Source organism: Pongo abelii, chromosome 2, assembly GCF_028885655.2.
Source record: "Pongo abelii isolate AG06213 chromosome 2, NHGRI_mPonAbe1-v2.0_pri, whole genome shotgun sequence".
NCBI lineage: Eukaryota > Metazoa > Chordata > Mammalia > Primates > Hominidae > Pongo > Pongo abelii.
The window spans coordinates 174,323,308-174,337,220 of NC_085928.1; positions in this window are offsets into that span (position 1 = coordinate 174,323,308).

The window sequence follows — 13,913 nt, forward strand, 5'->3', positions numbered from 1 at the left end:
CTATTCTTAAGGGGATTTCTTTTAATTTCTTTTTTAGATTGTTCACTGTTGGTACATAGAAATGTTACTGATTTTTGTAGGTTTATTTTGTATCCTGAAACTTTACTGAACTTGTTTATCAATTCTAATAGTATTTTTGGTGGAGTGTTTAGGTTTTTCCAAATATAAGAGTATATAGTAAACAAACAAGGATAATTTTGTTACAGGATCCTTAGGGTGTTGCTTTGCTAGCTGGAAACCTCTGTGGCTGGTGGTGCCTTCTGTCTGAATATTGCTCATGCCCACTGGGCTTCTTCTACCCACTCAGCCTGGCAGGTTACGCTCAGCCCACACCACCAGCTCGGAACCCATGCCTGCCAAAGGCAAGCCTGGTGCAGAGCAGCGACGGGTGTGTAAGCAAGTGAGTGTGGGGTCCAGCCTCTACACACAGCCAGGCACTTTGGCTGCTGTGGTGGGGCAGACAGCTCCATGTGCTGGCTCTGTGCGAGGTTGAGGCTGGACCAGACATATCACAAGTGGCTTCTGCTATGGGCACCAGTGTCTGGATAAGGGGAGCACAGCGGCACTCAAAAGCTCGAAGACACCAGAAACCGTGAAACCCAAAGAGGGTGTTGAAGCCCTGGCTCAGGGAACCCCTATGTCTGGGCTCCCCACAGGGTTGCAGCTCTTCTCTCCTTCTCATTGCCCACAATGTGATGAGTGGGGAGGCATGTTTCTGCCCTGTTTGTGCTAGAACTCTTTCAGTCCTACTATTCAGTGGGTACCCAGTTCTTGTCCTGTGTCCTGGAAGATTCCACCCAGAACTGAGAGCCGAGCCCATATACTTCAGGCCATCCTTGGCTTGAAGGTGGGGCTTCACCGGAGACATGTCCCTTTCTGTCCAGGAGCCTGTCTTCCTCCTGCTGCCATCAGTCATGTCGTCCATGATGCCCAGGCTGCTCATGAAGAGGGGTGCCTTTTGGCCCACATTGAGCTGTCATCAGCACCCCCCTTCATCTCCCTCCAATGCTCATTGATGTCCAGAGCCCAAAGGGGGCCAAGGTGGCCAGGGGCTGGCATGCCAGCACCACCCTGAGCACCCACAAACCTGGCCAGATTAGGACAGTGCCTGGGATTGGCCTCAACTTTGCTCCGAAATCAGAGTGAGTGCTGGGAGCAGGGAGAGGCCAGGCAGTGAGAGCAGGTACTTCTGAACCTGGAGGAGCAAGAGGGCAGCTTCCTGCGCTCCCAAGGGTGCAGGGATGCCCGGGTTTGCAGCTTCAGCTGGGTGGCTGCAGCTGCACCCAGCTGGGTGGGGCTCCTGCCCCACAACTCAGAAGGAGGTAGGACTCTCGCCCAAGCAGCTCTGAAGGGTTCGGGGCTCCTGCCTATTCTTGGCCCCTGCTGGCTCCATGGAGCATGCAGCCCTGGCTGTACCTCCCCCTGCTGCCACTGGCATCTTCGCAGTGGTCGTTCCAGATGGGCTGCTGCTGCCATCACTTTGACTTCTTCCTTTCCAATTTGGATGCCTTTTATTTATCTCTCTTGTCTGTTTGCTCTAGCTAGGAATTCCAGTATGATATTGAATAACAATGCTGACAGTAGGCATCTTTGTTTTTTCCAGATGTTAGAGAAAAGACTTTCAGTTTTTCTCTATTCAGTATGATACTAGGTGTGGGTCTGTTGTACATGGCTTTTATTATATTCCTTCCATACCCAGTTTATTGATGGTTTTATCATGAAAGGATGTTGAACATTATCTAATACTTTTTCAGCATCAATTGAAATGATCATATAGTTTGTGTCCTTTATTCTGTTGATATGATGTATCACGTTAATTGATTTGTGTATATTGAACCATCCTTGCAAACCAGGATAAAACCGACTTGGTCATGATAAATAATCCTTGTAATGTATTGTTGAATTTTCTTTCTAGTATTTTGTTCAGAATTTTTGCATAAATTTTCATCAGGGATATCAACCTATAGTTTGTCTTCTGGTTTTCTGGTATCACAGTAATACTGGTCTTGAAGAATGAGTTTGGAAATATTCCCTACTCTATATATTTTGAACAGTTTGAGTAGGATTGATATTATTTCTTCTTTAAATGTTTGGCAGAATTCAGCAGTGAAGACATTGGGTGCTGGGCTTTGCTTTATGGGGACACATTTTATTACAGTTTTCCTCTCATTACTTGTTATTGGTCTGTTCAGGTTTTGGATTTCCTCCTGGTTCAATATTGGTAGATTGTATGTGTCTAGGAATTTGTCGATTTCTTCTATATTTTCCAGTGTATCGGCATATAGTTGTTCATAGTAGCTACTAATGATCCTTTGAATTTCTACAGTCTCAGTTCTAATGTCTGCTTTTTCTTCTCTTATTTTGTTTATTTGATCCTCTCTCTTATTTTCCTTGTTAGCCTGGCTAAAGTTTTGTCAATTTCGTTTAACTTTTCAAAAAACTAACTTTTTAAAATTGATGTTTTGTATTATTTTCTTCATTTCAATTTTGTTTATTTATGCTTTGATCCTTATTATTTCTTTTCTTCTACTAATTTTTAGTTTGGTTTGCTCTGTTTTTCTAGTTCTTAAAGATGCATCATTAGATTGTTTATTTGAAGTTTTTCTTCTTTTTTGATGTAAGCACTTATATAGCTATAAACTTTCCTCTTAGTATTGCTTTTGCTGTATCTGATAGGTTTTGGTGTGTTGTCTTTCCACTATCATTTGTTTCAATAATTTTTAAATATTTTTTAATTTTTTTCATTGACCCACTTATCATTCAGGAGCATATTGTTTAATTTCCACGTACCTGTACAGATTCCAGAATTCCTCTTGTTAATGATTTCTAGTTTTATTCGATTGTGGTCAGAGAAGATTCTTGATGTTATTCCAAAGTTTTGAATGTTTTAAGACTTGTTTTTGATGTAACATATGATCTATGCTTGAGAATGACCCATGCGCTGAGGAGAAGAATGTGTACTCTGCTGCCATTGGATAAAACATCCTATAAATATCTTTTAGATCCATTTGGTCTGTAGTGCAGACTAAGTCCAATGTTTCTTTGTTGAGATTCTGTCTGAAAGATGTGTCCAATGCTGAAAGTGGGTGTTGAAGTCTCTATTTTTGTATTGGAGTCTCTCTCTTTAGCTCTAATATTTTCCTTTTATAACTGGGTGCTGCAATGTTGGGTGCAGGTATATTTAAAATTGTTATATCCTCTTGTTGAATTGACTATTTAACATTATATATGGACTTTCTTTGTCTCTTATAGTTTTTGTCTTGACCTCTATTTTGTCTGATATATGTATAGGAACTCCTATTCTGTTTTGGTTTGCATTGGCATGGGACATATTTTTTTCATCCCTATATTTTCAGTTTATGTGTGCCTTTATAGGTTACCTGTGTTTCTTGTAGACAACAGGTCAATATGTCTCACTTTTCTTTTTTAATCCACTCAGCCAATCCTGCAATTTTGTTATTTGTTTTCTGATTGTTTTGTGTTATTCTCTTCCTTTTTTATTTCCTTTTTATCTTTCCCCACTGAAAGTGATTTTCTCTGGTAATATAATTTAGATTTTTCTTTTTATCTTTTGTGTATCAGTCGTATTTTCTTTTAGTTTGAGGTTATCATGAGGCTTGCAAATGCTATCTTAATACTCATTGTTTTAAGCTGACAACAACTTAAAACTGTTTGCAGAAGCAAGCAAGCAAAAAGGAAACTAAGAAAAACACTAGGTCTTAACTTAGTACCACACCTTGCTTTTTAACTTTTAGTTGTTTCTCTTTATATCTCATTGTACTCTCTCTGTCTTGAAAAGTTGTTGTAGTTATTATTTTTTATTAGTCTTTCTACTTGGGATAAAAGTAATTTACGCATCACGGTAATAGTGTTATAATATTCTGTGTTTTTCTGTGTACTTACTTTTACAAGTGAGTTTTATATCTTCAGGTGGTTATTTGTTGTTCATTAATGCCTTTTCTTAATGATTGAAATACTTCCTTTAGCATTTCTTGTAGGATGGGTTTGGTATTGATGAAATCCCTCAGCTTTTGTTTGTCTGGGAAAGTATTTATTTCTCCTTCATGTTTGAAACATATTGTAAACAGATATACTATTTGAATAAACTTTCTATTCCTATGTCTTTCTCTACTTCTTTTCTAAGGCCAGTAACTCTTAGATTTGCCCTAATGAGGCTATTCTCTAGTTACTGTAGGCATGCTTCATTTAAAAAAAAAAAAATTGTCTCCTCTGACTGTGTATTTTTACATTGCCTGTCTTCAAGCTCACTAATTTTTTCTTCTGCTTGATCAGTTATGTTACTGAAAGACTCTGATGCATTCTTCAGTATGTCTATTGCATTTTTCTGCTTCAGAATTTCTGCTTGATTCTTTTAAATTGTTTATAACTCTGTTAAATTTGTCTGATAGAATTCTTCAATTTCCTTGAGTTTACTCAAGATAGCTATTTGTAATTATCTGTCTGAAAGGTCAGATAGCTCTCTTTCTCAAGGATTGGTCCCTCATGCCCGATTTAGTTCATTTAGAGAGGTCATTTTTTCCTGGATTGTCTTGATGCTTGTAGATGTTTGTCTGTGTCTTGGCATTGCACAGTTAGGTACCTATTTTAGTCTTTGTAATCTGGGCTCATTTGTACTTGTCCTTCTTGGGAAGGTTTTCCAGATATTAAAAAGGACTTAGATGTTTTGATCTAAGCTGTATTTGCTATTGGGAGCACTCCAAGCCCAGTAATGCTGAGGTTCTTGCAGACTCTTACAGACACCATCTTGACGGTCTTGGATGTGAAAGAATTATCTGAATTACTAGACTGAGACTCTTTTCTCTACCCTTACTTTCTTCCAAACAAATAGAGTCTGTGTTCTGATCCACCTGACACTGGGGGTGGAGTGATACAATTGCACCCTTGTGGCCACCACCACTATGACTGCTAGGTCAAACCTAAAGCCAGCACAGACCTGGCTCTTGGCCAAGGCCTACTCTAACCACTCCATGGCTACTGCCTGTGTTTTATCAAGGTCCTGGGGCTCTGTAATCAGCAGGTGGCAAAGCCAGTTAAGCCTATGTTCCTCCCTTCAGGGTGGTGAGTTTCCCCAGGCCCCTGGAAGTCCAGAGGTACAATCCAGGAGCCAGGGAGTAGAATCAAAAACCTTAGAAGTCTGCTTGGTTTTCTACTGTACTATGGCTGGCCTGGCCTTCAGTCCACTAGATGCAGTTCTTTTCACTCTTCCCTTCTCTTTCCAAAGGCAAAGGAGCCTCACCTATGGCCACCACCACCACAGCCCTTGGGGAGTATTGCCAGACTATTACTGATGTTCCCTTAAGGCTCGAGGGCTCTTCTATCGGCTTGTGGTGAGTGCTTCCTGGCTTTGAACTCATCCTTCAGGGCACTGGGCTCCCCTCGGGCATAGGAAAGGTCCAGAAATGCCAACAAGAACCAAGTCCTGGAATGGGGGACCACAAGAGCTTGTTTGTTGCTGTACCCCACCATGGTCAACCTGATACTTAAAGCCAGCAAGTCTTAGGCACTCACTCAAAGCCCTTGATATAGTACGTGGGTACTGCTGCTTGTTGTTCAGGGTCTAAGGGCTCCTCAGTGAGCAGGTGATGAGTGATGCCAGGACTGGATTCTTCCCTTCAAGGAAGTGTGTCCCTTTCTGGCCTAGGCTGTGTCTAGTAACATCATCTGGGAGCTAGGGTCTGGAAAGGGGGCCTGAGGACTCTCATTACTGCCTTATACTACTGTGTCTGATCTGCTATCCAACATTAAAGACATAGTCTGCCCTGGCCTTCCTGCTCCTTTTCTCAGGTGGAAAGAAGGGGTCTTCTTTGGAGCTGCAAACTGTGCGTCTGGGATTAGAAGAGGGGTGATGCCAGTGCTCCGTTAGTTACCCCAGGTGGTGTCTCATAGGCTACATGACCCATAGTCCACTTTCTCTGGGCCCAGTTCAACACTCAGACTTGCCCAGGTATTGTAGACCTTGTGACCTAAACAGCCTTTCAAGTTTATATAGAGCTCTTTTAGCTCATGGCAGTGAGGCTTGAAAGAACTCAAGTTTGGGCCACTTTCCCCTCTGACTAAGGCTGATTCAAATGCTCCCTTAGTGGGTAGGCATCAGCTGAGTTTGGTTCAGTTATTTTTTCTGCTATAAAGGACAGCACTGAGATCAATGCCCACAATTACTGCACTCCTCCTCCCCTTGTAGACTGAAACACTCTTCACACAATGTTGCTACTGTCAGGGGGTGGGAGAGGAGTGGCATCAGTGATTCAAGATTGTTTTTCTCAATCTCTTCAGTGTCCCTTTCAGCAAAACTAAATTAAAACCAGTATTGTGAGTGTTCACTTGATTGTTGGTACTTATGAAGGTGTTTTCTGTGTAGATAGTTGTTAACTTGGTGTCCTTGCACAGGACACAATCCAGGGAACCTTTTATTCCACCATCTTTTTTCCCAAATTTGTGTTGTCCTTTATAATTACCTACCTTATTCTGTATACCAGTGCCCTGTGTGCCTTTACATGGCTTTGATTTACTTTCTAATATTGTCACAGAATCCTTGGGATGTCTCTTTTCTGGCTGGAAAGCTCTGTGGCCAGTGGTGCCTTTGCCTGAGTTTTGCTTGGGCCTGCTGGGATCATTGGCCTGGCAGGCTGCACTCAGTTTGTGCTATTGGTCCAGATCCCATGCCTGCCAAGGGCTACCCAGGTAAGGAGTGGCAAGGGGTATATGAGTGAGTGAGTGTGGGGTCCAGTCACTGCACACAGCCAAGCACACCATCTGCAGCCGGGTGGGCAGCTCCAGGCACTGGCATGGGAGCCGACTCCCTGTGAGGTTGTGGTTGGACCAAGCATACCACAAGCAGCTTCCATGGCTGGCACCAGGGAATACAGTGGCTCCCGGAAGCTTGGAGACACCAGGAACTGCAAAGCCCCAAAGAGGATGTCACAGCCCTGGCTTGGGGAGCTCTGAGGCATGGGCTCCCTGAAAAGCCACAGCCCTTCTCTCTTCTCTCCTTCTCATCGCCTGCAGTGGGTGAGTGATGGGTGTGTTTCAGTCCTGTTTATGTTACAACTCTTTCAACCCTGCCATTCAATGAATCCTAAGTTCTTGTCTCACATCTAGGACAAGTGGAGGGTGAGCAAGGCGAAGAGGTGCTTTATTGAGCAACAGAACAGCTCAGAGGAGACCTGCAGTGGGTAGCTCCACTCCACAGGCAGGATGTCCCGGTGTGTCCAGCTCTTAGCAGTGAGGAGACCCACAGTGGGTAGCTTCTCTCCACAGGCAGATCATCCAATGTCTTCCTATCTCTCAGCTGAGAGGAGACACACAGTGGGTAGCTCTTCTCCACAGGCAGATCATCCAATGTCTTCCTATCTCTCAGCTGAGAGGAGACCCACAGTGGGTAGCTCTTCTCCACAGGCAGGTTATATGATGTCTTCCCAGCTCTCAGCTGAGAGGAGACCCATGGTGGGTAGCTCTTCTCTTCAGGCAGGCCATTCTGACATCTGCCTGAGTCTTGCTGAGTCCAGAGTTTTTATGGGCATCAGAGGGGAGTACGTGCATGCTGCTTGGTCCATAGGTGGCCGTGGGCAGCCTGGAAAAAGCACCATGAGTTCTCATTCCAGGCCATAGAACTGGTTTCCCAGCCCCAATGCTTCAGGCCATCCCAGGCCTGAAGATAGGGCTCTACCAGGGACCTGCCCCTTTCCACTCAGGAGTCTGTCTGCCTCCCACTGCCATCAACCTGACATCCCCAGTGCCCAGGCTGTTTGCGCTGAGGGGGCAGGCCTGCACCAAGCTGTGTTCAGCACCCCCTTGGCCTCCCTCCCAAGAGGGTTGCTTGTTGGTGCCCAAAGTCCAAAGAGGGCCAAGGTGGTATGGTGCTGGTGTGTTAGTGCTGCCATGGGTACACACACACCCGGCTGGGTCATGACAGCGCCTGGGCTTGGCCTCAGCTTTGCTCCAAAATCAGAGTGGGCACCAGCAGTGGAGAGAGGCCAGGCAGCGGGAGCAGGTATTTCCAAGCCTGTGGGTACAGGGTGGGCTTTCCGGGCCACGGAGAAAGCAGAGATGCTGGGTTCACAGCCTAGACTGGGCAGCTGCAGGGCTCCCACCCCTTCAACTCAGAGGGGGCCAGGGCTTCTGCTTGTTCCTGGCTCCCACTGGCTTCAAGGAGTGTGCAGCCCTGACTGCACCCCACCCCTGTTGCATCTGGAGTCTTTGCAGCAGCCACTCCAGAAGGGCCGCTGCTGCCATCAGTATCACTTCCTTTGACCCTGAAGAAGTAGCTTTATTTAATAATTATTTTAAGGAAGATATGCTAGCAATAAATTTTCAATAACAAAATTATCTGTTTACTTTAAAATGTCTTTATTCGCCTTCATTTTAAATAATACTTTTGTTGGATATAAAATAATTAGTTGTCATTTATTTCTTTTCTAAATTTTGGATATATTTGACCTCCATTAATTCTGTTGAAAGGTATTTTTTTGTTTTGTTTTATATTCGTCCCTTTGTACATATTAAAGTTGTTTATCTCTTGCTACTTTTAGGTACAATTGTCCATTGTCTTTCAATGGACAATGATGTGTCTAGTGGTGGTTCTCTTTGTGTTTATTATACTAGGAGTTACTTGAACTTCTTGGAAATATAGATTAATGTTTCATCAAATTTGGGGAGTTTTGATCCATAATTTCTTCAAATGTATCTTCTGCTTATTCCTCTCTCTTCACTAATTATGAGAAACCTATTATGTAAATGTTGATACTTATGGCCACAGATCTCTGAGCTTTTGGGTTTATTTTGTTCATGTACTTTTTTGTGTGTGTGATGGAGTCTTGCACTGTCTCCCAGGCTGGAGTGCAGTGGGACAATCTTGGCCCACTGCAACCTTCCCCTCCAGGGTTCAAGTAATTCTGCTACCTCAACCTCCCGAGTATCTAGGATTACAGGCACACACCACCATGCATAGCTAATTGTTGTGTTTTTAGTAGAGATGGGGTTTTGTCAAGTTGGCCAGGCTGTTCTCGAACGTCTGACCTCAGGTTATCCGCCCACCTTGGCCTCCCAACATGCTGGGATTACAGGCGTAAGCCACCACTCCCATCCAATTCATGTACTTTCTATTCTACAGAAAGTATAGAAAACTTTGTAAACATTGTTGATCTATCTTGAAGTTCACTGATTCTTTATGTGGCAGTTAATATCTTCTGATGAGTCATTCTAATTGAGCATCTCATTTCATTTTTTGTGCACTATCTCCAGAATTTCCATTTGGTCCTTTCTTATATTTCATTATCTCTTTATTGATATTCTATGTTCGATGAGTAATTGTCATCTTTCTTCCATTTAATTCTCATAGTTTCCTTTGGTTCTTTGGACATGTTTATGACATTTACTTTGAAGATTTTGTCTGCTAGATTCAACATGTAGATCCCTCAAAAGGCAGTTTCTATTGATTACTGTATTTCTTATATATGGAGCACTCTTTTTTCTTTGCATGTCCAATAATTTCTTATTGAAAGTCAGCTTTTTATATAATATATTGCAACATCCGTGGATTCTACTCCTCACCCCCATGCGTACAATTATAAGAATACTTGTTGCTATTTTTGTTTGTTTTTAATTTGTGTAGTAACTTTCCTGGACTGTATCTGGAAGTCAGTTTCTTTTGAAGTTTGCAACTTCTAATGTTTCCACTAAGATTTTTCTTTAATTTTGATGTTTATTTTTAAATCTATATGTTTAGGAGTTACTCATGGGTCGTTATAACTTAATGGTCTTTCAATGTGTGTTCAAGGATTTTACTTACAGATGCTGGGCAAGTAGGGCTTCCATCCTTATCTGATGAATTTCTGTGTATGTGTTTGGGAGTGGTTCAAAGTTCAGGCAGGTGACAGGTCTGCTCTAGTTTACTCTGGATACACAAATGCACATTTAGCCTCACATTTAGCCAATGATGACTAACTCACTAGGGCCAGCTCCAGTAAATGTGCAGCCTTGTACATGCGTGCATGCAACTTTTCTGACCAGCCCAATAAATGGGATTTCAGCAAGATTCTCTGGCAATCTTATATCTCAGATATTCCTGTTAAATTTCAGGCTTATTTTCCTTTCTGTTGCTTCCCTCTGCCTACTTAATAACAAAAGATAATCTGCAAAATAAGCCTTCCCTCATTTTTGTCACTGAAATCACTTATTTTCATCAGCACCTCTACACATGGAATGTACATGGTTTGCTCCAGTAAAGTTGGCCTGTTCCATCAGGGAAAAAAATATTCCATTCTCTGTGCGCTGCACTACGCTACTCCCCTGGGTAGAACTTCTTTGCCAAAGAGCTGGGGCTGAAAGCTAGAACTAGGAGTAGTTCCCCGGTAATATGCCACAACCACTCACCGTTTTTAAATAAATGTTTCTTGATTTGGTATATGCCTTTGGTCAATGATACAGTCTCTTTAAATGGTTGTTTTGGACAACTTTGTCAGATTTTACATTTGTTTTTGGTAAAAGGATTTGCCAAGGTTCTCACTGAGGCACTCCCTTAGTCCTGCTGGCAGTCATTTTTGTTATTCAGTAAGTGGGTCAGAGCAACACACTCAAATGTGCCTCTAACATCCAAATAACCTCATTGAGTGAGGTTTTGTCAGTCATTTATAATGATAGGAGCAATATAGTGGTAGTCATGGCACGACAACTTACACTTCATTTTGTAGGGGGTGATTCCAAAAATGAAAACTCTTAGAAATTTCACCAAGATGGTGATGACAAGATGATTAATCTCTAATTATCTGCCAGACATATCTTATCAAGATTCATGATATTCAATCAGTTTTCAGTATAATAGATCAGCATTTTATTTTGTTGTATGTCCAAGCAATTATAATTTCTAAAACTACATCATGAAAGAAAGCAAAAGAGTTGACAAAAGGCAAGAGAAGGAAGGTTTACCCCTGTTTTTGCTAGAAAAAGTAAATGGCTTCTGGTAGATTCCACAGATATAGAAAAAAGTATTTGTCAGTTCAATAGATTTATATCAGGTAGATGAAACTGTATTGATTTGTTCAAGAAAAAATTATATATCTGGAACAGAAATTAAAATTAGAATCACCATCTGATTATGTTCATAATAATACACAATTAATCTCCAGTATTCATATGCCTTCTGATTAGGCCAAGCTGAAGTTAAACAGGCATGTGATAGAAATCACTACTTTTAATATTTTAAATAACTGGTGATTGTGGAAGTGAGACTAATCTTAGGAGTTTCCCCATTATGTGATGCCATATTTTATTTACTATTCTGGCTAGTAGGAAAAGTTCTTAAGACTTTCCTTTAACCCTTCTGCTATAATAGTCCTTATTTCAAATGTTAAGTAATCAATTAGGAAATTCTGCCATTTTTCACATATTCCAATTTCAGTTAGTCATTCAGGACCATGGGGAATAAACACAGATCACATAAAAATATATTTAAGTCAAAATTTTATTTATCTCTTGAGCTTCATAAAGCTTTACTTTGGTAGATCACAGTGTCATCTTCCAAACTCGGGATTTTTTTCTTTTTCTGGCATAATTGCCTAGTAAATTACCTCAGGAATTTAAGAGAAGACCTGGAAAAAGTTTTACGGTAAATATTTGTGATAATGTTACAAGGCAATTTCTGAATTGGTCCCAGTGATTCTTTCAATCAATAGCTGAGTCTATGACTTGGTTAAAACATTTATTTTGGCCATTCGAGGCACTGCATCTCAAATTATTGACTCATTTTGTGTTCCTACTAAACATACCTAATACATTTGAAAGCTTCTCAAGTATTTTCTAGAAACATGGCCATCAATTAGCTACCATACCTCTGAAGTCAAAACCGTCAGGTTGACACTTCATCCCTGTAGTCCATTACACTAATAGCGTAAACCATATTTCTGGTAATTAAGTACTGTCACTTAGCTTATGACACTCTGGAAGCTCATCAGTTCCATTGAAATTAGAGAGCAGGTGTCAATCACGGTGTTTCCTCTATCAATCCTGGACTACAGAGTTCAGTTTTCACAGACCTTTGCAAGGATGATGATACTCACCTCAATTATATGAACTTGCAGGGAGGAGGATATATGCTTTCTCAAGAAATATAGCTCAGAGGTGTTTGTTCAGGAAAAGTAAAGCTACTTCAGGGTCAAATATGAGCAGTTGTATTTCTCAGCCCTCAATAAAGTTGGTGCAAAAGCGATTTTTTATCTAGATATATAAATAGACACAATTTGCTTCCATTTTTTTAATAGCCGTAAGAAGTTCTATGAGGATAGTTAAGGCAAAGCTTCATTAGCAAGATTTACATTTTATTTTAAGATACTGTTCTCTTTCCTCCATAACTTCATTGTAGATCAACTTATTTTTTAGTTGGCTATGAGGTAAATAATCAAGTTTATATTTTATATGAATAAACAGTTAATTATATTCTAGATAAATTACAGTTTTATAGTATTTCTTATCATTATTAGTGCCTTTATCATCCTATGAATGCTATCCACAAAGCAGGAGCAATAAGTTACCCCACATTAAAAGCAGTGAAAGCAGAGAGGACATATATTTTATTAAGTAGCAATCCAAAAAATAATAATAAAAATTTATAAAGCATTCATGCATAGTAATGCATACATTTATTATTTAATAATGCAAACATATTGGCCTTATATTATTTTGTCATTAATTCATAGGGATTAATAACAGTGAGTTATTGAAGCACTAGTTGGTTCTTTCTCCATCAGATACTTGTGACAAACTATGATTATCTGAAGTCTTACTCTTCATGAATATATAAAATTTTATTTATTTTGATGATCCAATAAAATTCCTTATCTGACAAAATACATATCTATATACACTCATATATCAGTCTTTGACATATATGCTTGAAATAAGAAAGTTAGGTTAAAAAGATAATTCAGTTAGTTATATTATTGAAAATATGTTAATCCATTCTCTTATTATGTACTAACAAATCTCGCACACACACCCCCATCAAGAGCTCTATCACTATGGCTATAGTTCCTGTTAATATATCTATAATAATATGTTATTTATTCACTAATTTTATTTCCTGTTATAATTAAATATTGCAATGTATTACTTAGTCATAGTTTTATTTCTTATTTTAAGTAAATAAATGATTAGTTACAAATGACTATTCTGAGAGCTGAAAATCATTCACTAGCTTGCCACATACAGAAAAGTTAGTGAAGCAATTGCAATATTCATATCTATGAATTGGAAAATTTATGTATCCATGAGCAGAGGGATTTTTGTGTACTTTATCTAATGTTGTACCTCAATTGTCCAGAACAGCACCTGGAATATTATAATTATTCAATAAATAGATGTCTAGGGTGTATACATGATGAATAAATGTGGCTTTTTTATTTTTAAAAAAATTTTGAAACCTCAAACTTAGAAAAGCTTCAAGTGCAATACAAACAATAAATATTTTTTCCTGAACGTTTTGAGAGTAATTTCCTAACATAATGCTTTGTCATTCCTGAATAGTTTAGTATGTATTTTCTACAGTGATGATCTCTCACATAGTCACTGTACAACCATCAAACTTTAAAAATTAACATTGATATATTACTAATATCTAATCCTCTTACTCCCTTCAGCTTTTACTCATTGTCCTTATATTATCCTTTATAGCTCAAATATTAGTTCATAATAATGTTACACTTTGTTAAAATGTCACTTTAGTTTCTTTTAATCAGAGATAGTTTTTTAGCAGGTTCTTAATATTTGTGACACTGATGCTTAAATATTACAGGGCACTTATTTTATAGAATGTTCTTTAGTTTGGGCTTTGTCTTATTTCTTTGTGAATAGATTCAGGTTATTCATCTTTAGCAGAAACAACACAGAAGCGCTATTTTATT